Here is a 25,365-nt window from a genome sequence, read left to right as displayed (position 1 = left end):
GGTATCAGGTGCAGTAATAGGGTCACATATGGCAGCAGCGGCTCAGTATTGGGGTATCAGCAGGATGAGGAGTTTGTGCAGGTTGGGAATAGATGGTGATGGGGCTGGAATATGAGAAGTGAAACGTGTCTTTGTTGTATTCTCTGCAGCCAAGTTGTAGCTGGAAGAAGTTGTCATGTCGGTCTGGGTCAAATAGAAAAGACGGGAAAAATGAACGATTCCATTAGAAAGGACGTCAGCGGTAAGACATTATCAGTGTAATATTGGTAATATATCTCATCTGGTTCATGGGGACGGGGACATGGGCCTGTGTGATTTCAAATGCCAGGGCTGAATTTCAGCCCCAGTCCGTACCTGTTACCACTGACCATATGGCGGTAATATCCATATTGGTCTTTGTATAGAGATTATCTTCAGTAACAGTGCGGTCATCTGCTGAGGTTCTCCTCCAGTATTAGGGCGCGTCACCGAGTTGTAATCAAGGTTACCCGGTTAGGAGCCCACTCAGAAGTTTCGCCCCCCGAACCAAACCCCTAGCTACGCCTCTGCCGTGGATTCTACGGTAGTGCGACCCCGGCCTAGGCCAGCTGCTCTCCTTGGCAGCCATTCCTCCGTGTGGCCCCAGCTTACGGTGTGAGGCCATGAGGATTGAGGTGACCTGCATCCTCTCACCAATCTGGGTCTGGACGTAGGGTAGTTATTTCCATAACTACTCGTCCATGTAGTGTCCCCCCCCCCTGCTCACACACTGTGGGGGGCACACCAATAGGTGAGGACATGAGGGGGGCCGTTATCACGCGCCGGTCACATGACGCAGGGTCCCGGGAGAGTACCGCTGTCAGGTGACGGCTGGTGAGGAGGCGCGGGCTCGCACACTCGTGCACGCGCCGGCGGGAGGTGACGGCGGGGAGCGCGCCGTGTCGGTTGGCCGGAGAAAGCTGCTAGGACTAGGAGGAGGTGAAGGAAAGAGAGAGAAAGAGAGGAGGAAAGTGAGCAGCCACCGACGGGAAGAGCAGCGGGGGAAGCCGGGCCTGTGACCGGGGGTTCCGGCCAACAAAGCGAGCGGCATTGTGTGAGGTGCGGAGGGAGGTGAGTGTGATGGAGATGCTGTCCCCAGCTGTGTCTCCCCGAGGCCTGCACCCTGTCAGGCGGCACGGTGCCCCCCGGGCTGCCAGCCTTTGTTACGCGGCCTCACATCCCCCATCTCTTCTCCCCGGGGGTCTCTCTTCCTGTCAGGAGCTCCCCGGCCCATGTGACAGCGGCACAGATGTGTGTCCTCAGGACATGGCGCGGGTGTGTGACTCCGAACTTTCCGGCTGCTGGAAGTTGTGTGCATGGCATGTGTTGGCACGTCTGCCTGTTATGGCGGGTGTACATGGGTGGATAGGGACAGTGGCTCCCGCTTCCCTCTCACACCCACCTCGGGTGCCCATTACCCTGGCATAATACAGGAGGTAACAGCAGGTGCCAGCTTCCTCCCAGGTGTTCCCCCTGCTGTGAGCTGGCTTGGTCTATATTCTTCAGTCTTCCTACTGGCGCGGCGTGTGCAGGTAACAGATGTGGCAGCTCTGGGCATATAGATGAAGCAGACATCTATGGAACGTCTTACCCGTGGACTATCGACGCTGGTTGTCCAGGATTGCCAATCCCTGCACCAGTCCTCCAGAAGGCTGATAGTGGGAGGATGGCAAACAGCCGTGCCAATGAAATCTGTTAGATTCCATCTCTGATGAAGGTTTGGAAACCAATGTCTCTCTTAATGGCAACTGACCATCTTCTAAGTGACAGTCCTCGTCTTCACAGTAGTGTGGGCATCCATCATGACCACCTAAAATGGCTGGGCAGTAGTCTCTGGCCCGTCCTGTGTAGCCGTGCAACTCTCCACAGGATCAGCTGGCAATCTGGAGTTTATGGGAGCACCAGGCTGTTCTCCATTGCTAATCCTTTGTTCCTACATGATCTAATCACCGCTAGAATTGTCTGACAGCTGCTTATCACCTTCACCCCAATGACAAAAACAGGCATGCCCAGCTAATCTGAGTGTTCATGTTTATAAGGGACCTGATGGCATAGAAAACCAATGGCAGAAGTTGGCAGTTTATCATAAGAGGTGTACTTGAAATGTTTTCCTGTAACATCAAAATGCCATTAAACTGTACTTGTTTCTTCCAAGGAACAACATGTTATTGTCCTCATCCCTCTCAACAACATAAACCTGCACATACCAGCCTAATATGCACAGGAGCTGTCCCTAGTCTCATACGTTGTAATATTCATTCCACTCTTTAAAGCCCCACTCCAGAGTTTTTGTTTTTTATTTCGGTGCTGGAGTGGTGCTACTATCACACGATTCGTGCACCTAATTTTACACTCTCCACCCACCGTCTTCAGCTCTTCCAGCCTCTCCTATCCCACAGTCCCATCTTGGGACTGCAACTTCTGACTGGAAGTCAGAAGTGACGGTAACAAGTTCTCAATGCAAGTATATGAGAGCCAGAAGAAGGCTCTCTTAGACTTTGTATTGAAAAATGACCCGAAAACATAAGAGCAAAGCGGCAAGTCACAATCTGCTGGAGACTAATCAGTTCATCACCAATAAATGATGAAGGCGGTGGCAGGTAAGGATGAGAGTATGGACAGGGAACTTGCATTAGTACCACCACTTCAGCACTGCATTAAAAACTATACTCTGGAGTGGTGCTTTAAGTGGGCAGATCCACTTTCATTCTGCCAGCACGTTGGCATCCTTCCTATGGAATAAATCACTGCCTTCTTGGAATGAGAACAAAGTACCGTATTAGCCAAATTGAAATCCAACATGACTAATCCACCTTCCACCTCTTTCCCCTGCCTTCTCAGATTTTCTCTTTAGGCTGAATTCTCATATACATTCAAATCGGTTGTTCAGATGACCATTTTTTCGCAGGCCAAATGTCCGTACAAAAAATGGGTTAGAAAAAAAACAAAACAAAAAGCAGATCTCATACGGATCAGCCACGTAGCTTCCAATTTTTACACATACATTGCAATTCCTAACATCGGAAGCTGTATTTGTTCTTGTCAGTTTTATTCACTGCTGATGTATAAAAATGAATGTCACACTGATAACGATGCAGATAAAAAAGCATATTTTTTAATTTTTTTTTCCTGGAAATTAAGTAGATGATTTTTTTTTTTAATCTGTTCGTGTATTCTTAGTCATTAGTGAGCTGCTGGAATCCCCATACAGATTTAGGGTAAGTTCACACAGGGCATTTTTGCTGCTTTTTTTTTTTTTTTTTTTCCGGAAGCAAAGCCTGATCTTCTTGGCAGGTAAGAAGCTGCGTCAAAAAAGGTGTATGTTTTTGGTGCATTTTTTTTTCTCTTTGTCCATGCTAATGTCCTTGGATTTTCAGCAGCAAATAATGATACCTGCGTTTTTGCTGTGTTTTTTTCAAGACACTTTCAAGTCAATGGGTGAAAAAGCGCAGCAAAAATGCTCAGGCTATGTGCACACGTAGAATGGTCCTCTGCGGATTTTTCCGCAGCGGATTTGATAAATCTGCAGGGAAAAAAACGCTGCTTTTTTGCTGCAGATTTATTGTGGATTTACCGCAGATTTCACTGCGGTTTTTCACCTGCGATTTTCTATTGGAGCAGGTGTAAAACCGCTGCGGAATCCGCAAAAAGAAGTGACATGCTGCGGAATGTAAACCACTGCGTTTCCACGCGTTTTTTCCGCAGCATGGGCACAGCGTTTTCTGTTAATTGCAGCAAAATCCGCATCGTGTGCACATAGCCTCAAAGAAGTGACATGCCCTATGTCCAAAAAACGCAGCAAAGCACAAAATACTGATCACACAAAAAAAACCAATGTGTGTGCATGAGATTTCTGAAATCTCATAGGCTTTGCTGGTACTGTAAAAAGCAGCTGAAATTTAGCATAAAAAAACGCAGCAAAAACGCCCTGTGTGAACTTACTTTAAATGTTCATCTAATGTCTATGGGCACCTTAAGATATTGCCGTATGAGAGATCGACGCTGTGAGACAGCCCTTGCATGACTAGTAGCTGCAATCATTCATGTTGGTTGTCCCCTGAATTGGGTAGTCTGACTTTCCATTATACTATGATTGTTGAAAATTGGTTACCTCAGATACACAACCGCTGTACATAATATGAAAAAAAATAAAAATAATATATATATACAGTGGGGCAAAAAAGTATTTAGTCATTCAGCAATAGTGCAAGTTCCACCACTTAAAAAGATGAGAGGCGTCTGTAATTTACATCATAGGTAGACTTCAACTATGGGAGACAAACTGAGAAAAAAAAATCCAGAAAATCACGTTGTCTGTTTTTTTATCATTTTATTTGCATATTATTGTGGAAAATAAGTATTTGGTCAGAAACAAAATTTCATCTCAATACTTTGTAATATATCCTTTGTTGGCAATGACAGAGGTCAAACGTTTTCTGTAAGTCTTCACAAGGTTTCCACACACTGTTGTTGGTATGTTGGCCCATTCCTCCATGCAGATCTCCTCTAGAGCAGTGATGTTTTTGGCTTTTCGCTTGGCAACACGGACTTTCAACTCCCTCCAAAGGTTTTCTATAGGGTTGAGATCTGGAGACTGGCTAGGCCACTCCAGGACCTTGAAATGCTTCTTACGAAGCCACTCCTTCGTTGCCCTGGCGGTGTGCTTTGGATCATTGTCATGTTGAAAGACCCAGCCACGTTTCATCTTCAATGCCCTTGCTGATGGAAGGAGGTTTGCACTCAAAATCTCACGATACATGGCCCCATTCATTCTTTCATGTACCCGAATCAGTCGTCCTGGCCCCTTTGCAGAGAAACAGCCCCAAAGCATGATGTTTCCACCACCATGCTTTACAGTAGATATGGTGTTTGATGGATGCAACTCAGTATTCTTTTTCCTCCAAACACTACAAGTTGTGTTTCTACCAAACAGTTCCAGTTTGGTTTCATCAGACCATAGGACATTCTCCCAAAACTCCTCTGGATCATCCAAATGCTCTCTAGCAAACTTCAGACGGGCCCGGACATGTACTGGCTTAAGCAGTGGGACACGTCTGGCACTGCAGGATCTGAGTCCATGGTGGCGTAGTGTGTTACTTATGGTAGGCCTTGTTACATTGGTCCCAGCTCTCTGCAGTTCATTCACTAGGTCCCCCCGCGTGGTTCTGGGATTTTTGCTCACCGTTCTTGTGATCATTCTGACCCCACGGGGTGGGATTTTGCGTGGAGCCCCAGATCGAGGGAGATTATCAGTGGTCTTGAATGTCTTCCATTTTCTAATTATTGCTCCCACTGTTGATTTCTTCACTCCAAGCTGGTTGGCTATTGCAGATTCAGTCTTCCCAGCCTGGTGCAGGGCTACAATTTTGTTTCTGGTGTCCTTTGACAGCTCTTTGGTCTTCACTAGGGTTGAGCGAAACGGGTCGTTCATTTTCATAAGTCGCCGACTTTTGGCAAAGTCGGCGTCTCATGAAACCCGACCCGATCCCTGTGCGGGGTCGGCCATGCGGTACGCGATCTTGGCGCCAAAGTCGCGTTTCGTATGATGCGTTTAGCGCCATTTTTTCAGCCAATGAATGAGCGTGGGCAGAGTGATGACATAGGTCTTAGGGGAGTGAACGCCTATCGTCATGTTATCGCTTGTGCGCAGTAGGGATTTGGAATGTGCAGCACAAAATTTTCTGTGCTGGGACGGAGGGGAGAGAGAGAGAGAGAGAGAGAGAGAGATTTTGCAAAACGCAGCATTTTGCAAAACGCAGCATGTTGCTACAATGAGCAAAACACGCAGGCACACCGCAGGTGACCTGCCAGTTACCTCAGGTGCAGTTTTGGTCAGGATTTTACTTGCATAAAATCCTGACCAAAACCTGAAGCAATCCTGAAAATGCAAATAAAATGATAAAAAAACAGACAATGTGATTTTCTGGATTTTTTTTTCTCAGTTTGTCTCCCTTAGTTGAGGTCTACCTATGATGTAAATTACAGACGCCTCTCATCTTTTTAAGTGGTGGAACTTGCACTATTGCTGACTGACTAAATACTTTTTTGCCTCACTGTGTGTGTGTATGTAGCTATAATATAACGCTGGGAGCGTCACTCTGTCCGAAGCCTTTATAGACTGTGCAAGCGCCGGCGCAGTCTGGACCCCACAGAGCGACGCTCCCAGGAGATCGCGGTATGCGTAAGCGCTGAACGCACACCGCGATCTCCAACAGAGAAACAGGGACGAGCCAGGAGGCGGAGGGTGAGTATACTTACCTGTCCCGTTCCACCGACGCCATTCCGGGCCATGAATATCCCCCTGCTCCCGGAATCGGCGCCTGCGCAGTCCGCGCTTTCCGGCGCCATTTTCTTGAAGACACATTGCAGTGTGTCTTCAAGAAAATGGCGCCGGAAAGCGCGGACTGCGCAGGCGCCTTTTCCGGCACCAGGAGGACAGATTTTCTGTGTCCTCCTGGTGCCGGAAAAGGCGCCTGCGCAGTCCGCGCTTTCCGGCGCCATTTTCTTGAGGACACACTGCAATGTGTCTTCAAGAAAATGGCGCCGGAAAGCGCGGACTGCGCAGGCGCCGATTCCGGGAGCAGGGGGATATTCATGGCCCGGAATGGCGTCGGTGGAACGGGACAGGTAAGTATACTCACCCTCCGCAAGTAACAAATTGCTGTGCCATGAGGCTGTGGCACTTCATGCCACAGCTATTTGTTACCTACGCCACTTACGTCCACAGCCACGCACAGCCGCCCACAGCCACGCACAGCCGCCCACAGCCACACACAGCCACCCACAGACGCCGCACCCAGTACAGCCGCCGCACCCAGCACAGCCACACACAGCCACCCACAGACGCCGCACCCAGTACAGCCGCCGCACCCAGCACAGCCACCCACAGCCGCCGCACCCACTACAGCCACCGCACCCACCACAGCCACCGCACCCAGCACAGCCACCGCACCCAGCACAGCCACGCACAGCCGCCTCACCCAGCACAGCCGCCTACAGCCACGCACAGCCGCTGCACCCAGCACAGCCACGCACAGGCGCCTACAGCCACGCACAGGCGCCTACAGCCACGCACAGCCACCGCACCCAGCACAGCCACGCACAGCCGCCGCACCCAGCACAGCCACGCAGCCGCCCACAGCCACGCACAGCCGCCGCACCCAGCACAGCCGCCGCACCCAGCACAGCCGCCGCACCCAGCACAGCCGCCGCACCCAGCACAGCCGCCGCACTCAGCACAGCCGTCCACAGCCGCCGCACCCAGCACAGCCACGCAGAGCCGCCCACAGCCGCCGCACCCAGTACAGCCGCCGCACCCAGCACAGCCACCCACAGCCGCCGCACCCACCACAGCCACCGCACCCAGCACAGCCACGCACAGCCGCCGCACCCAGCACAGCCGCCACACCCAGCACAGCCGCGCACAGCCACACACAGCCGCCGCACCCAGCACAGCCACCGCACCCAGCACAGCCGTCCACAGCCGCCACAGCCGCCTACAGCCACACACAGCCGCCTACAGCCACGCACAGCCGCCGCACCCAGCACAGCCGTCCACAGCCAGCACAGCCGTCCACAGCCGCCGCACCCAGCACAGCCATGCACAGCCGCCCACAGCCGCCGCACCCAGCACAGCCGCCGCACTCAGCACAGCCGCCGCACCCAGCACAGCCACGCAGAGCCGCCCACAGCCGCCGCACCCAGTACAGCCGCCGCACCCAGCACAGCCACCCACAGCCGCCGCACCCACCACAGCCACGCACAGCCGCCGCACCCAGCACAGCCGCCGCACCCAGCACAGCCGCCCACAGCTACGCACAGCCACACACAGCCGCCGCACCCAGCACAGCCGCCGCACCCAGCACAGCCGCCGCACCCAGCACAGCCACCGCACCCAGCACAGCCGTCCACAGCCGCCGCACCCAGCACAGCCGCCTACAGCCACACACAGCCGCCTACAGCCACGCACAGCCGCCGCACCCAGCACAGCCGTCCACAGCCGCCGCACCCAGCACAGCCGCCCGCACCCAGCACAGCCACGCACAGCCGCGCCACATACAGCCGCCCGCACTCAGCACAGCCGCCGCACTCAGCACAGCCGCCCACAGCCGCCTACAGCCACGCACAGCCGCCGCACCCAGCACAGCCGCCGCACCCAGCACAGCCGCCGCACCCAGCACAGCCACCGCACCCAGCACAGTCGTCCACAGCCGCCGCACCCAGCACAGCCACGCACAGCCGCCTAGAGCCACGCACAGCCGCTGCACCCAGCACAGCCACGCACAGCCACCCACAGCCGCCGCACCCAGCACAGCCGCCGCACCCAGCACAGCCGCCGCACCCAGCACAGCCGCCGCACCCAGCACAGCCGCCGCACCCAGCACAGCCGCCGCACCCAGCACAGCCACCGCACCCAGCACAGCCACCGCACCCAGCACAGCCACCCACAGCTGCCGCACCCAGCACAGCCACGCAGCCGCCCACAGCCACGCACAGCCGCTGCACCCAGCACAGCCACGCACAGCCACCCACAGCTGCCGCACCCAGCACAGCTGCCGCACCCAGCACAGCCACGCACAGCCGCCGCACCCAGCACAGCCGCCGCACCCAGCACAGCCGCCCGCACTCAGCACAGCCGCCCGCACTCAGCACAGCCGCCCGCACTCAGCACAGCCGCCCGCACTCAGCACAGCCGCCCGCACTCAGCACAGCCGCCCGCACTCAGCACAGCCGCCCGCACTCAGCACAGCCGCCCGCACTCAGCACAGCCGCCCGCACTCAGCACAGCCGCCCGCACTCAGCACAGCCGCCCGCACTCAGCACAGCCGCCCGCACTCAGCACAGCCGCCCGCACTCAGCACAGCCGCCCGCACTCAGCACAGCCGCCCGCACTCAGCACAGCCGCCCGCACTCAGCACAGCCGCCCGCACTCAGCACAGCCGCCCGCACTCAGCACAGCCGCCCGCACTCAGCACAGCCGCCCGCACTCAGCACAGCCGCCCGCACTCAGCACAGCCGCCCGCACTCAGCACAGCCGCCCGCACTCAGCACAGCCGCCCGCAATGATGGGGGCGCAGGATGGGAGCACATGACAGGATGGGGATGCAGGATGGAGCAGCACGTGACAGGATGGGGGCGCAGGATGGGAGCACATGACAGGATGGGGATGCAGGATGGAGCAGCACATGACACGGTGGAGCAGGACATGACAGGATGGGGCGCAGGGTGGAGCAGCACATGACACGGTGGAGCAGCACATGACACGGTGGAGCAGCACATGACACGGTGGAGCAGCACATGACACGGTGGAGCAGCACATGACACGGTGGAGCAGCACATGACACGGTGGAGCAGCACATGACACGGTGGAGCAGCACATGACACGGTGGAGCAGCACATGACACGGTGGGGGCGCAGGATGGAGCAGCACATGACAGGATGGGAGAGCAAGATGGGAGCAGCACATGACAGGATGGAGACCATATACCAATATAAATGCTCGCCACCCGGGCGTAGAACGGGTTCAATAGCTAGTATATATATATATATATATATATATATATATATATATATATATATATATATATATACACACACACACACACACACACACACACACACACACACACACACACACACACACACACACACACACACACACACACACACACGTGCTTCTCGCAAAATTAGAACCATCAAAAAGTTAATTTATTACAGTTCTTTGATACAAAAAGTAAAAATCATATATAGAGTCATTACAAACAGAGTGATCTATTTCAAGTGTTTATTTCTGTTAATGTTGATGATTATGGCTTACAGCCAGTGAAAACCCAAAAGTCATTATCTCAGTAAATTAGAATACTTTATAACACCAGCTGTTTCTGTGATCAGTTGTAGAGCTGCTCAGCTCTGGCTACTGCACATCGGCCCCTATACAAATGTATAGGGGTGGATCTGCAGTACCCCACTGAAGCCATTACACTGTTCACGACTTGACGGAGCTTTTCTACATCTCTCTTCAACTGATCACATCCAGTTGAGAAATAGCTGATTGATGGAGCTGCATTAATGTTATTGGATATAGGTATTTTTGATGTGTTATAAGGCTAAACCATCAATATAAAAAAAAGCATTGGACAATCCCTTTAAATGAATCTTGTCAAAGGTGCTAAATGCATGGGGATTGGTTATCAAGGGGGTGTATGCTCTGTGTCGTCTTACTACTGTGTGCAATACACCCTAGAATGCTAACCTTCTATGTATTGATTTCAATAAAATATAGGTGTTGTGTACTTCTTATTGTCATACATCGTCCTCTTCCATATTGTCCTGTGCTAGTAGATGTAAGGTCACTGCTCTGCTCTCTTATCTGTTGATGCAGTGTGTAGATAGTGTGTGGGTTCTTTATGATGTTTGGTCGATTCAGTGCACATATATGCTCTCCACTCTAGATGTTCTTTGTAAACGTATATTTTTTTTTTTGGAAGGCACATGCAACTCTGGCAAAAGCAATATATTGTGTTTTTGGTTTTCCTTACAATTTTCAATACCTTTGCTTAGTGACCAATGGATGAAAATATTATTTGTATCTTCAGGGGCTGAAAATGTCTGCAGTCTCAAAGGGGTTGTCTGGCAGTTTAGGAAGTTAAACTAGATTCCAAAGTAAATACTTTGATTCTCCAGTGCTGATGCTCCATTGGTCCTTAGTTGTCTTTGCTTATCTGGAGCGATGATCCGTGGTCGCTGAGGCCTGTGATTGGCTGCAGTACTCACACGCCATATATTGCAGTAATATAAAGTCCAGTACAGACCACCAGAGCATCAACATTTGACCAGCTGGAAATGTAACACCAGTGATGTTTGGGTTTATCATTTTATCCTAGAACGTTTCCTGTAACTAGTTTTAAAGGGAACTTATCACTGTGAAAATACCATCCAAACCACAGACAGCTTGTTACAGCGCAGGGAGAGTTAAGTGGACTGATCATATAGTTATGTGGGAAAAGATTCAGAATTGCCTTTGTGTTAATCGTTTCTACTTTTCTCTTTCTGGGATTTGTGGTCCATTGGGTGGACCTGTCAGAGATTGCCAGCTTTCTGTGTTCAAGAGTGAATACAGTATTGGCTGTCATTACTGATAGGACTGCCCACCGGACCGAAAATGTTTTGTTTGGTCACAAAACTATAGCGGTCTACTCAGTTACCCCTGCTATATAACATGGTGTCTGCAGATCGGACTACATTTATATGGTAACAGGTTCCCTTTAATTCTTTTACAACCCCTTTGATAGTTCTCATATTTAGTCTTGAATTTAAGACGTTATGTCCAGATGCTGAAGATGTGTGTGATCATGTGTGAATCTCGCCATTCAGTTATGTAGGGGTTCCTTCCTTCACTGTGGGGGGTTCTCTACTCATGAGATATAAACTCCACCTCATTAAAGCCAGTTTAATGCTCTTGAGGGTAGATTCACCATACCATATAAACTGGGGGGATTTTTTTTTCTCACTTGTCATCTGTGTAATTATTTTTAAATACAGCAACTATTAATAATTTACAAAACCATTTACTGATTCCTATGTTAAAGAGATGCAATATATCAATAAAAGGTGTCTATTATACATTTGGCATCCGTTTATTTTTTGGGCCACCAATAGACTAAAGTGGCGAAATTAATCCTTTTTATGGAAGAAACTAGTGCAGATTGTCCATGAAAATTAACACTGCCCTAGAGAATAACATTGGTCCAAGTGCGTTTTTTTTTTTTTTCACTTGAACTGAAAATACGGACCTGTGAATGAGCCCTTAATCAGATTGCTTGTTACCATCCACCTCTCGTGTCTCCCCTTTTCCTCATAGTTTGTAAGCTTGCGAGCAGGGCCCTCATTCCTCCTGGTATCTATTTTGAACTGTGATTTCTGTTATGCTGTAATGTCTATTGTCTGTACAAGTCCCCTCTATAATTTGTAAAGCGCTGCGGAATATGTTGGCGCTATATAAATAAAATGATTATTATTGTTATTGCTTGTTAAAGAGACTTATCAAGTACATGTCGTGGTTTTTTTTTTTTTAAACAGAGGCAACTACTGTCTGTTGCACCCGGCACTGGTCATTGACTTCTTCCAGAGATTCAGCTGCTCCCGGTCAACAGAGCAGCAGGTTCTCTTCCTGTTGACAGGGCGAGACTACTGGCATGCTGATTGACAGTTGGCTTCCATAACTAGGCAGTGGAGAGCCAGCTGTCAATCAACATGACACCAGTAGTCCCGCCCGGTCAACATGGAGACAAACTGCCCCTCTGTTGAGATTCAGTCAGCGGAAATCTGTGACCACTCTGCTGGCGGAGAATGACGCCAGTCACGACAGATGGGCAAATACATAGCAACTACCTGCCTGTTAGTTTTAAAGTCCCAGATATCCCCTTTAACCAGAGTCATTGTAATGCCAAGGACTTTAAAGGGGTAGCCTCAAGTTTGGAAGTAATCCTCTATCCCCGGAATAGGAGATAACTTAATGGTTGCTGGGGTCCGATCGCTAGCAACCCCACTGATCCAGAGATCTGGGTCTCCTGAGAGCTCGGTCACACGCACTGTTGTTCCGTTAATTCATAATGGGACCACCAGAACTAGCTGAGCGCTGTGCTTGGCACTCCTGTAAGGCTGCCGTCACGCTAGCAGTATTTGGTCAGTATTTTACATCAATATTTGTAAGCCAAAACCAGTAGTGGAACAATTAGAGGAAAAGTATAATAGAAACATATGCACCACTTCTGCATTTATCACCCACTCCTGGTTTTGGCTTACAAATACTGATGTAAAATACTGACCAAATACTGCTAGTGTGACGGCAGCCTAAAAGTGACTAAATGTGCGTGTGATCCAGCACTGCTCCATTCACATGGGGCTCCTCAGAGTCCTGGTTCTGCGGGGTCCCAGCAGTCAGACCTCTTGGGATTGGTAAGTTGTCCCCTATTCCTTGGATAGTGGATAACATCCAAACTTGAGAATATCCCTTTAATCAACTCTAGATCTACTTAGTTTTTAAATCACATGATTTACTAAAGGGCAGAAAACCTATTAAAATTATGGCTTTATGCTAATGTTGGGTTGGTGATCTCACTGCTACCACAATTAATGAAGGTGACAGTAGCTAGTCAGCCCCTTGCAGGGGACCCAAAGGTACCATGTGACTCGAGCTCCTGGTTGGCAAACGCTCCTAATAGATGAGGAATTGCAGTATTTGGGATTCTTTATTATGTAAGCATAGGCGACAGTGTTACAACCTTGTGCGATGATAGCGGTATGAGATTTTTTCCCCTCTGCCGCCTTTTATATATTGCGGCATGTATGCTCCTATAGGAATACGGAAATACCGAGGTAACTGTCCATGCTCCGTATCCATACAAGTCCGCATTCCTTTAAGTATTAGTTAGATTTGACCTTCATTCAATATTGTTGCTTCCCTCTCAAATGTATGTCTTCTAGGGTTAGTATTGTGGGGTTTATGTAGGTTTGGCTCTAGAAAAATATTTGGGGGAAATTGATATTGTAGGTGGGAGGTTCTGTTAAATAAAACATATCCAATTGGTGGTAAATTAATTCAAAGTCTAGGTGCAATAAATATATTTCAATTTATAACTATCCTGTGTCTCCTTTAGTCCAAATTAAGGGTTAAAATAAAATGAGCATGCAGCCAATTATTACATGCACTGTGAACAATTACAGTAATTATGTAGGCTTGTGGTAGGAAATGTTTTAAAATGTGCTGTACTTGTAGTATCACTACCGAGGCTGTTGATTGGCTGCTACGGTCACATGCCCAAAAGACCTGAAAAGTAAGCATAGATTGGCTGGGCCTCATGCTTTGCTATTCATATGTTACTGTTTGACGAAAAAAAACTTTTGAAAAAGAAGTCTTTTTTTTTTTTTTCTACAAATTCATCTAGTAGGGGGCAGAATAGAGGTGTCAACAGTTGAGCCTGTCCAAAAATGAGCACAGCCCCTTTAAATCTTTCTATTTATCTTAATATAGTGATGTTTCCTTCGGTAAATGGGCATTGTATTCAGTTAGTAAGGCCATTGAATCCTGCTGATGCCGTCACAAAGGTCAGTGGTAGCCTTTATAAACAGTGTGTTCATTCAGTGCCTGCCTCCAGAGACAATGGTGAACAGACTGCTTTCTATAGAAGCTGACAGGGATCACACTGGTATCATCTGTCTCTACCCTGTGTTTTACAAGGAAATAGCTTCTACCCGGTCACACATAAAACCTACGTTGTTCAACGGAAATAAAATGTAAATGGGACGTTTGTTACTGTAACACATCCCTCATGTATCACAGCTTTGGTAATTCTTGATCTGGATTGTGAGCTCTTTCTTGTGGTGGGATGAAACCTTGTTTTTAATTGTGAAATAAATGTATGCCTTTAGGTGCTGGGTGTGGGACATTTGCAAATGTCACATGAAATGTCATGGCCATCATTGATAGCAGTTCACAACCGCTCAGATCTGATCTGTGAATGGGGCTAGATTGTAATTGAAGTATTGGATTTATTGAATCTGTGTACTCAGTCTGGACTTGGCTTTTGCGCGGAAACATTAAAATAAAGCAAAAGTAGTTATGTATGCCTGCATTTATTAGTAGACATGCTTACAGTAGGCTTAGCTCCGTAAGCTTTTTCCCTCTGCGTCGCTAGCCATGGACGTACAATGATTTGCCTGTGTCTAAATCCTCTCCGTCTTTAGGAACAGATTAAAAATAGACTTGTATTACTGATGTCACCAATTAGTAAGCACTGACTGGATGTGGCGATCGTGTACTGCAAGGAATTAATTATACGATGAAATCAAACGTTGCCGTTAAATGGAAGCACTTCCAAAGTGACTCGAAAAATATCATGAGGGAACTGATTTTTCAATTTGCATTTCTGCTTCCCTAATTAAATGGGTCTATAAATATCACGTGCGAATTATGCAGTTAATCAGGTGGAGCTGAAAATAGCATACCCAGCATTATAGCTCACTTTCTCCTTTTGTAAATCCATTTACGGTATTTTTTTTTGTTGTCTCCCCTTACTGTAAGATATCTATTTGTCTTCTTTTTGAATGTGTATATAACTGTAGGATGATTCTTTACATGTGATGCTTAAGTGAACATAGGAAAGCAAATACAGATCTTTATGTGAACCCAGGATAGAATGAAGTGAGTGAACTGTGGAAAGGCAGTATGTGGGAGGATTATTCCCATTTCTCTTTGCTAATCCTTCTTAAACTGTGAGGCCACCCCTGTTGTTCAGGTGTCGGATTTTAGAAAAGTTATTTTATATTTTGCTCTTTGGTATCTGGTTGATTTATTTGTAAAGAGGTTGTCCAGAACTTAGATTTTAGGCATATAAAGCTGCTTGTCAAAGTATTCATCCCCTTAGCTTTATGTATACAGGTCCTTCTCAAAAAATTAGCATATAGTGTTAAATTTCATTATTTACCATAATGTAATGATTACAATTAAACTTTCATATATTATAGATTCATTATCCACCAACTGAAATTTGTCAGGTCTTTTATTGTTTTAATACTGATGATTTTGGCCTACAACTCCTGATAACCCAAAAAACCTGTCTCAATAAATTAGCATATTTCAACCGTCCAATCAAATAAGTGTTTTTTAATAACAAACAAAAAAACCATCAAATAATAATGTTCAGTTATGTACTCAATACTTGGTCGGGAATCCTTTGGCAGAAATGACTGCTTCAATGCGGCGTGGCATGGAGGCAATCAGCCTGTGACACTGCTGAGATGTTATGGAGGCCCAGGATGCTTCAATAGCGGCCTTAAGCTCATCCAGAGTGTTGGGTCTTGCGTCTCTCAACTTTCTCTTCACAATATCCCACAGATTCTCTATGGGGTTCAGGTCAGGAGAGTTGGCAGGCCAATTGAGCACAGTAATACCATGGTCAGTAAACCATTTACCAGTGGTTTTGGCACTGTGAGCAGGTGCCAGGAAGCATGAAGTGCTCCAAAATCTCCTGATAGCTAGCTGCATTGACCCTGCCCTTGATGAAACACAGTGGACCAACACCAGCAGCTGACATGGCACCCCACACCATCACTGACTGGGTACTTGACACTGGACTTCAGGCATTTTGGCATTTCCTTCTCCCCAGTCTTCCTCCAGACTCTGGCACCTTGATTTCCGAATGACATGCAAAATTTGCTTTCATCAGAAAAAAGTACTTGGGACCACTTAGCAACAGTCCAGTGCTGCTTCTCTGTAGCCCAGGTCAGGCGCTTCTGCCGCTGTTTATGGTTCAAAAGTGGCTTTACCTGGGGAATGCGGCACCTGTAGCCCATTTCCTGCACACGCCTGTGCACGGTGGCTCTGGATGTTTCCACACCAGACTCAGTCCACTGCTTCCTCAGGTTCCCCAAGGTCTGGAATCGGTCCTTCTCCACAATCTTCCTCAGGGTCCGGTCACCTCTTCTCGTTGTACAGCGTTTTCTGCCACATTGTTTCCTTCCAACAGACTTACCATTGAGGTGCCTTGATACAGCACTCTGGGAACAGCCTATTTGTTGAGAAATTTCTTTCTGGGTCTTACCCTGTTGCTTGAGGGTGTCAATGATGGCCTTCTTGACATCTGTCAGGTCGCTAGTCTTACCCATGATGGGGGTTTTGAGTAATGAACCAGGCAGGGAGTTTTTAAAAGCCTCAGGTATCTTTTGCATGTGTTTAGAGTTAATTAGTTGATTCAGAAGATTAGGGTAATAGGTCGTTTAGAGAACCTTTTCTTGATATGCTAATTTATTGAGACAGGTTTTTTGGGTTATCAGGAGTTGTATGCCAAAATCATCAGTATTAAAACAATAAAAGACCTGACAAATTTCAGTTGGTGGATAATGAATCTATAATATATGAAAGTTTAATTGTAATCATTACATTATGGTAAATAATGAAATTTAACACTATATGCTAATTTTTTGAGAAGGACCTGTAGTAGTTGAAACTTGTGTGAAATGGGGAAAGGACACTGAACTGATTAAAACGTTGCAATGGGGCAAGAGTTTTCCAACCTTAGCTCTGGTCACATGACCACAGCTCTACATCTGACTGTTCCTCCCGATTTCCCCCATACATTTGCACGCTAACCTTGGTCAAGCTTGCATGTATTTTCTATGAGAAAAGTGGGAAAAAAAACTGACAGATTCCTGACCCCCAAAAGGTAATAAACCATCTAAAAATGTTTTACTAAATGCCTATTCCTCTTTGTTCCAACAATGCTGTCATACATGATGTTGCTTAATGAATTATAATGATATATTTGTTAATTCTACGTCTCAGACAGATAATGAATGTTTACCTACTCGGATATGTCTAACTTGGTCACATGATTGTGACATTTAAGAGAAAAAAAAAAAAGTGACTCTCTAAACTTTTGTTTGGGTTACCGTAAGTACCATATTTTGCGGATTATAAGACGCACCCCAAATTTTGAGGAGAAAAATAGGAAAAAAAACATTTTTTTTTTTTAAATAAAATGGTGTTGCTTCTTACAATCCATGCGTCTTATTGCTTACCAGGGGTGGTGGCTGCGGTGAAGTGGGGTCCCAGGGTTGCTGCTGGAGGAGGCAAGAGTGGAGCGTTGCTGCAGGCTGGGATGGGGGGGTGTTCGGATGTGCGCCACTGCTGGTGTTCAGTGACATTTTGTGAAAGCCCAGAGCCCCATACGTACGTGGTTTACTATGCGGTGAACTCGGGGAAAATGGCTGCCGGGGACCTGGTGGCCAACTCTAATATCAGAATCGTAGCAAGTTACCAGACCGTTTGTTTTGTCTGAACGCCGGTCGTACAAAGTTTCCAGCACGATTCTCAGACTTGCTGAAAAAAGTATTTCAAGCTTTGAAAATTGCAGCAGTATTATGTTTTTCTGAAACACTCCTATATCATTGGTGTGTAAGCCTTAATTGTGTTAAATATTTACAGCAAAATCATTTCTGACTAGCTCCAAAGGAGTTCATTTTTTACTTATTGCCACAACCACTGCTGATTAGCCATTGTGGGAGTGACAAGCTCACAGCTCCTCCCCCCAGTTGATTGCATATTTGACATGTCATTGTGACACTTGCCAGAAGAGGTTTTAAGGTGGACTTCTCCATTAATAATGAATTGCTGTTACAGAACCTTAAATATTTAAGCAGGCGTGAGTGCACAAATTAGCAAGAGTAATCTTACTAAATCATATGAAGCCAATATGGCCATAGACCTAGAGAGGGCGATAATCTGACAATGTGTGGTAAGAAAACTGCTGTTAGGATACTTCAGACGTCATTTTTCTCTACAGTGAAAATATATTTTTGTATTGTAGCATGTAAATGGGAATCTGACAACATTTGTCTTTAGATTTTAGAGGAAAAACGGATATAACAAATGTGCTTTCTAGGGAGTCTGTTATCAGGTTTTTGTCATCTCATCTGAAAGCAGCATGATGGAGAGTAAAGGTACCTTCACACTAAATGACTTTGCAATGAGAACGACAACGATCCGTGACGTTGCAGCGTCCTGGATAGCGATATCGTTGTGTTTGACACGCAGCAGCGATCAGGATCCTGCTGTGATATCGATGGTCGTTGCTGAAAGTCCAGAACTTTATTTGGTCGTAAGATCGGCATGTATCGTCGTGTTTGACAGCAAAAGCAACGATGCCAGCGATGTTTTACAATGGTAACTAGGGTAAATATCAGGTTACTAAGCGCAGGGCCGCTCTTAGTAACCCGATATTTACCCTGGTTACCATTGTAAAAGTAAAAAAAAAACACTACATACTCACCCTCTGATGTCTGTCACGTCCCCCGGCGTCCGCGCTGCTGCTCAGAGCTTCCTGCACTGAATGTGTCAGTGCCGGCCGTAAAGCAAAGCACAGCGGAGACGTCACCGCTCTGCTTTAGGGCCGGCGCTTACACAGTGCAGGGAAGCTGAAGGCGAGGGACGCGACAGACACGGCAATGTAAGTATGTAGTGTTTGGTTTTTTTTACATTTACACTGGTAACCAGGGTAAACATCGGGTTACTAAGCGTGGCCCTGCGCTTAGTAACCCGATGTTTACCCTGGTTACCCGGGGACTTCGGCATCGTTGGTCGCTGGAGAGCTGTCTGTGTGACAGCTCTCCAGTGACCACACAGCGACGCTGCAGCGATCGGCATCGTTGTCGATATCGCTGCAGCGTCGCTTAATGTGACGGTACCTTTAGAGACCCTGATTCTAGCAGTCATTCGCTGAGATTTATCAGCAGGATATTATCACTATAGAACTAGTAAACCTGCTGCAATGTAGTCCTCCATATTTATGAGCTCTGTTAGCCCTGACACCACCTGCAGCTTTCTGTCTGCTCTCTGTATAGCCTCACCACCAGCTTATCGTCTAGCCCTGCCATCACCACCAGCAGCTTTATGTCTATCCTTTCTGTATAGCCTTGCCAACACCACCAGTAGCTTTCTGTGTAGCACCACCACCATCAGCAGCTCTCGGTCTATGCTTTCCTTAAAGCCCCGCCACCACCAACAGCTTTGTCTATGTTCTCGGTATAGCTCTGCCACCACCACCAACAGCATTGTCTATTATCTCTGTATAGCCATGCCACCACCAGCAGCTTTTTGTCTATGTTCTCTGTATTGCCCCTTTGCCACTACCAAAAGCTTTTTCTATGCTCTCTGTATAGCCCCGCCACCAGCAGCTCTCTGTCTATGCTTCCTGTAAAGCCCCGCCACCACCTCCACGAACGACTTTGTCTATGTTCTCAGTATAGCCCCACCACCACCAGCTTTCTATGTTCTCTGTATTGCCCCTCTACTACCACCATCAGCTTTCTGCCTATACACAGTGTACAGAAAGCTACCAATCAGGAGTGTGGGCAATGTTTAACAGAGCTCAGAATTCAAAGAACTGGTAGATCTGCAGCATATAAAACAGTGGCAGCAAGCAGTACAGTATGTGATATTTTGCTGGAATCAGACTCTGCCCCAACATGATGCCTGGTGGCAGATTTCATTTTAATAGTGATTTTATCACTTGAGAATTTATCATCCCATCTGTGCGAGTTTTCTATTGTCAAAACTGTTGTGACTTTTTAGCCTTGCCACTTTAAAAACAAAAACAAAGGAGAAAGGAAGGAGCTTAGAATAAGTGGACAGCTCGACATGTTTACTATAATATATGCCAAAAAACTGGTGTATATTGTATCTGAAATGTACAATGTATGTCTCATATATGCCAAAAAACTGGTGTATATTGTATCTGAAATGTACAATGTATGTCTCATGGCGCCGAAAGATGCACCAATTTATCGGCTCAAGATTGACATATGATAAGCCAGTCTTGTTACATTTTCTCTCATAAGGCTTTTTTGGAATAAATTCCTCAGCTGTTTTCCATGCATTATTTTGAGCCAAAATCAGAATATCATGAGCAATGCTGTGTGAGCAATTACCTCGAAGAGGTCTGCTGCCACAATAATCTGCAGTCCCCTGCAGATGCCACTTTGCTTATTATTTATGTTTTTCTTATATGGCGCCATCATATTCCGCAGTGAATTCCAGACATTATCATTGCTGCCCCCAATAGGGCTCAGAATCTAAGTTCCCTATCAGTATGTCTTTGCATTGTGAGAGGAAATTAGAGTACCCGCAAACATGGAGAGAATATACAAACTCCTTGTAGATGTCCTTGGTGGGATTTGAACCCAGGACCCCAGCACTGATAATGCAGGGTCGTACTGGCCCACTGGAGAACCGGAGGATTCTCCGGTGGGCCCAGGCACTGACACCTGCTGGCATATTGGCCAGCAGCTGCCTAGGGCCCCCACTGCTCCAGTGGCGTGTTGCTAATAGCGGCACACCCAGCTGCTATGGGGCCCCTAAGTCAAGGGGGGCCCTCCTGGTGCCAGAGAGCAGCTGGAGACAGGTTCCTGTCCCCACTGCTAAAGAGAAATGAATATTCACGCTTCCCCACGCCCCCATGGGCATGGAGAGAAGTGAATACCATTTCACTTTAATAGCAGGACAGCGTTAGCCGCAGGCTGAGGCTAACACTGCCCTCCGGTACTGCTGAATTGGGGCCCCTAAAGGGCGGTGAACCCTGATTGCGATCCCTGCAGCTTGGGAGCGGAGCTGCAGGGAACTGACACCGTCCTCCTTCCTGCCTGCCCGGCACTTCCTGTCTGACTCAGCGTGGCTGGATGACGTCATAATTCAGCACGGCTCTTTCAGAGAGGAAGCTGCCAGGATGTGCTGGGAACGTGCGGAGAGATGAGTGGGTGCTGTGTGTGTGTGTCTGTCTCTCTGTCTGCCTGCGTGTGTGCGGCTGTGTGTGTATGTGGTGCAGTGCTTGGGGTGTGTGTGTTGCTGTATGTATGATAGTGGTGGGGTGTGTGTGTGTGTGTGTGTGTGTGTGTGTATTGGAGATATTGAAGATTGGCAATGATGTGTGTGGTGGGGGGGAGGCAATGATGATGGTGGTGAGGGGAGGCAATGATGGTGGTGGGGGAAGCAATGTTTGGACGTGGTGGAATGGGCAATAATGGGGTGGTGGTGGAGAAGGCAATGATGGTTGTGGTGGAAAGGACAATGATGGTGGTGAGGGGAGGCGATGATGGTGGTGGTGAGGGGAGGCGATGATGGTGGGGGTGGCGATGATGGTGGGGGTGGCGATGATGGTGGTGGAATGGGCAATGATGGCTGTGGTGGAAAGGACAATGGTGGTGGGGGGAGGCAATGATGGAGGTGTTGGAATGGGCAATGATGGGGGTGTAAAGGACAAAGATGGTGGTGGTGGGAGAGGAGGCAATTATTTTGATGTGGGTGAGAAGGCAATGATGGAGGTGGTGATGAGTACAATGGTGGTGGAGGGGGCGAACAGTGATGTTGGAGGAGGGGGGATGCATTATACTCTTTCCGGGGGTCTGCATTATACCCTATGAGGGGGCTACATTGTAATTCTGTGGGGGGCTGCATTCTCTCAGGTGGCTACATCATACTATATGAGGGGAGCTGTATTATGCCCTATGAGGGGGCTACAGTATATTCTATGGGGGGGGCTGCCTTATGAGGGAGTTGTATTGTACTCTGAGGGGGCTACATTATATTCTGTGGAGGGGCTGCATTATATGTGGGGGGCTGCATTCTCTCGGGGGCTACATCATACTATGAGGGGAGCTGCATTATGCCCTATGAGGGGGCTACAGTATATTCTATGGGGGAGCTGCCTTATGAGGGGGTTGCATTGTACTCTGAGGGGGCTACATTATATTCGGTGGAGGGGCTACATTATATTCTGTAGAGGGGCTGCATTATGCCATATGAGGGTGCTACATTATAGTCTATAAGGGGGCTGCATTATACCTTATGAGGGGGTTGCATTATATTTTGTGGGGTGCTGTATTATACCCTATGAGGGGGCTGCATTGTATTCTATGAGGCTACAATATATTCTATGAGGGGGGCTACATTATATTCTGCGAGGGGGCTACCCCAACCCCTGCTACATAATTAAGACATGTACTACCTTATATTATAGCCTGATATTAGCGTGTTTTACCACACAATTGATGGTCTTAAATTTATTTCTATGTAGCTACTTAGTGGGCCCCAACAATGATTTTCTCTGGTGGGCCCTAGGTGCTGCAGTCCGACGCTGGTGCTAACCACTAAGCCACAGTGCTGTTCTTTGTCTCCTGTCACAGGCAAAATGTATCAGATACTGTTTGTATGATCTCCACCACGAATGTTTGAAATTCTCTAGGGCATACAGGGAGAGACTTGTCAATCCAGGACAGTGGGTGGGGAGAAGTTACCTGGGATCTGCCTGTCTCTCTTGTGTCCAGCAGGGCTCAGTCCTTGGTGACTTTTAACCCCTACATGACCTTGGGATTTTCTGTGTTTGTATTTTCGTTTTTTGCTCCCTTCCCAGAGCCATATCATTTTTTTTTTCTCTTCTCTGGCCATGTGAGGGCTTGTTTTTTGTGGGACGAGTTGTACTTTTGAATGACGCCATTGATTTTACCATATAGTGTGCTGGAAAACGGGGACAAAATTCAAAGAACGGTGAAATTGCCAAAAAAAAGTTCAATGCTCAGTGCTTTTTTGTTTGTTTTGTTTTGTTTTTATATACCATGTTCACTTAATTCTAAAACTGACCTGCCATTATGATTTTCCGGGTCATTATGAGTTCACAGATCCCAACCATGTATAGGTTCTTTTTTTATTTAAGTGAAAATAAAAACAATGTTTGTAAAAAAAAAATTAAAATGTCACTGTTTACGATACCCGTAGCGTCTCAATTTTTTTGGATCTGGGACCGGGTGAGGGCTTATTTTTTAAATGCCAAGCTGACGTTTTTATTACATTTTGAGGTGCATATGATGTTTTGATTGCCTGTTATTGCATTTTATTGCAATGTTGCAGCGTAAATGTAATTCTGTTTTGTTATATTTTTTTTGTTACCCCGTTTACCGATCGGATTAATTTAGCTTATATTTTGATAGATCTGGTGTTTCTGAATGCAGCGATACCAAATGTGTATATTTTTATTGCTGTATTTTGAATGGGGCAAAATGGGGGTAATTTGAACTGTTTTATATTGAAAAAATAAATAAATTTCTTTTACTTGCTTAAGTAGTCTCCTTGGGAGATATGAAGCTGCCATTGTCTGATTTACTTGTGCTACACACAGCAGAGCTTCAACCCTGCTATATGTAGCAAAAATCATAATCTATGAACTCCGGCCACGGGCCGGCGTTCATAGCAGATCGGCAATGACTAGCATGGGAGTCTTCTGAAGACCCCTGGTTGTCATGCCAACTCACCGGCACCCTGCGAGCAGGTGCCATGGGCGTTTGGGGTTTGTGACTCCCTTCTGGGCCACGATCATGTTAAATGCCGCTGTCCGAGATCGACAGCGGCATTTAACGTATTAACAGCCGCAGGTTGATCGTGATTTTGCACGAGACTGTGAGGGGCACATGTCAGCTGATCAAATAAGCTGTTATATGCCGGAAAAGATGCAAATTGTCTCTTCAGAGAGGAAGTGGACTATAACTCTAGTGCCACCTATTGGAAGTAGCAATCCTAACAGTCAATGTCGACCCTTTAACGAGCCTTGTCACATGACTTAGGATAATAACTCCCATCCCTCCCTGCATCTCCCCTGGCTCACTCTCCACATTCGATCCCATCACAGAAGAAGTTGTCTCCAAGCTCCTCTCTTCTTCTCGTCCGACTACATGCACTACCGACCCCATTCCCTCTCATCTCCTCCAGTCTCTCTCTCCAGTTGTCACAACTCACCTAACTACAGTCTTTAATCTCTCCCTCCCCTCCTCCTTCAAACACTCATTACTCCATTACTAAAAAAAAACCACCCTCGACCCATCCTGCACAAACAACTACAGACCGGTCTCCAATCTCCCCTTCATCTCAAAACTCTTGGAGCGCCTGATCTATTCCCGCCTTACCCGTTACCTCTCCACTCATTCCCTCCTAGACCCTTCACAGTCCGTTTCCGCCCCCTACATTCGACAGAAACTGCACTCATCAAGGTGACCAATGACCTTCTGACAGCAAAATGTAACGGTGACCACTCTGCTCATTCTCCTTGACCTTTCTGCAGCTTTCGACACTGTTGACCACCCTCTCCTACTCTCTAGGCTCCAGTCTCTAGGCATTAAGGACACTGCTCTCTCCTGGTTCTCCTCCTACCTCTCTGACCGCTCCTTCAGTGTTCTGTTCTCTGGCTCCACTTCATCTCCTCTTCCTCTCATTGTTGGGGTACCTCAGGGCTCAGTCCTTGGCCCCCTTCTCTTCTCCCTCTACACAGCCCCAATTGGACAGACCATCAGCAGATTTGGCTTTCAGTACCATCTTTATGCTGATGACACACAACTATACACGTCATTCCCTGACCTTACCCCCGCTGTACTACAGAACACCACTGACTGTCTGCAGTCTCCAACATCATGTCCGCTCTCTATCTGAAATTCCATCTCTCCAAAACTGAACTTCTTCTGCTCCCGCCTTCTACTAACCTCCCTAAATCTGACATTTCCCTCTCCGTGGGTGGCATAATAACACCCCGGCAGCATGCACGCTGTCTGGGTGTTATGTTTGACTCCGATCTCTCCTTCACCTCCCACATACAATCTTTTGCCCGCTTGTGTCGCTTACACCTAAAGAACATCTCTAGAATCTGCCCTTTTCTCACCATGGAGACAACAAAATCCCTCACTGTCACCCTAATCCACTCCCGCCTGGACTACTGCAATGCTCTATTAATTGGCCTCCCCCTTAGGCTACTTTCA

The 25,365-nt window shown here is 47.6% G+C and overlaps 1 protein-coding gene across 2 annotated transcripts in view; it reads left to right on the top strand.

The window, feature by feature from the left end:
- Positions 1–864: 864 nt before the first annotated feature.
- NCK2 (NCK adaptor protein 2) overlaps positions 865–25,365 on the top strand; it is an 81,602-nt gene continuing 57,101 nt past the window's right edge. The window contains exon 1 of one of the 2 annotated variants that reach the window (XM_077296607.1): positions 865–1,089. The gene's annotated coding sequence lies outside the window, so the exon portion shown is untranslated. The remainder of the gene's footprint in view (positions 1,090–25,365) is intronic. The other variant, XM_077296608.1, reaches the window with a different exon arrangement.

Source organism: Ranitomeya variabilis, chromosome 3 (assembly GCF_051348905.1).
Source record: "Ranitomeya variabilis isolate aRanVar5 chromosome 3, aRanVar5.hap1, whole genome shotgun sequence".
In the NCBI taxonomy this organism is placed as follows: Eukaryota; Metazoa; Chordata; class Amphibia; order Anura; family Dendrobatidae; genus Ranitomeya; species Ranitomeya variabilis.
The sequence above is the reverse complement of the archived record's forward strand: the minus strand, read 5'-3'. Positions and strand labels throughout refer to the sequence as shown.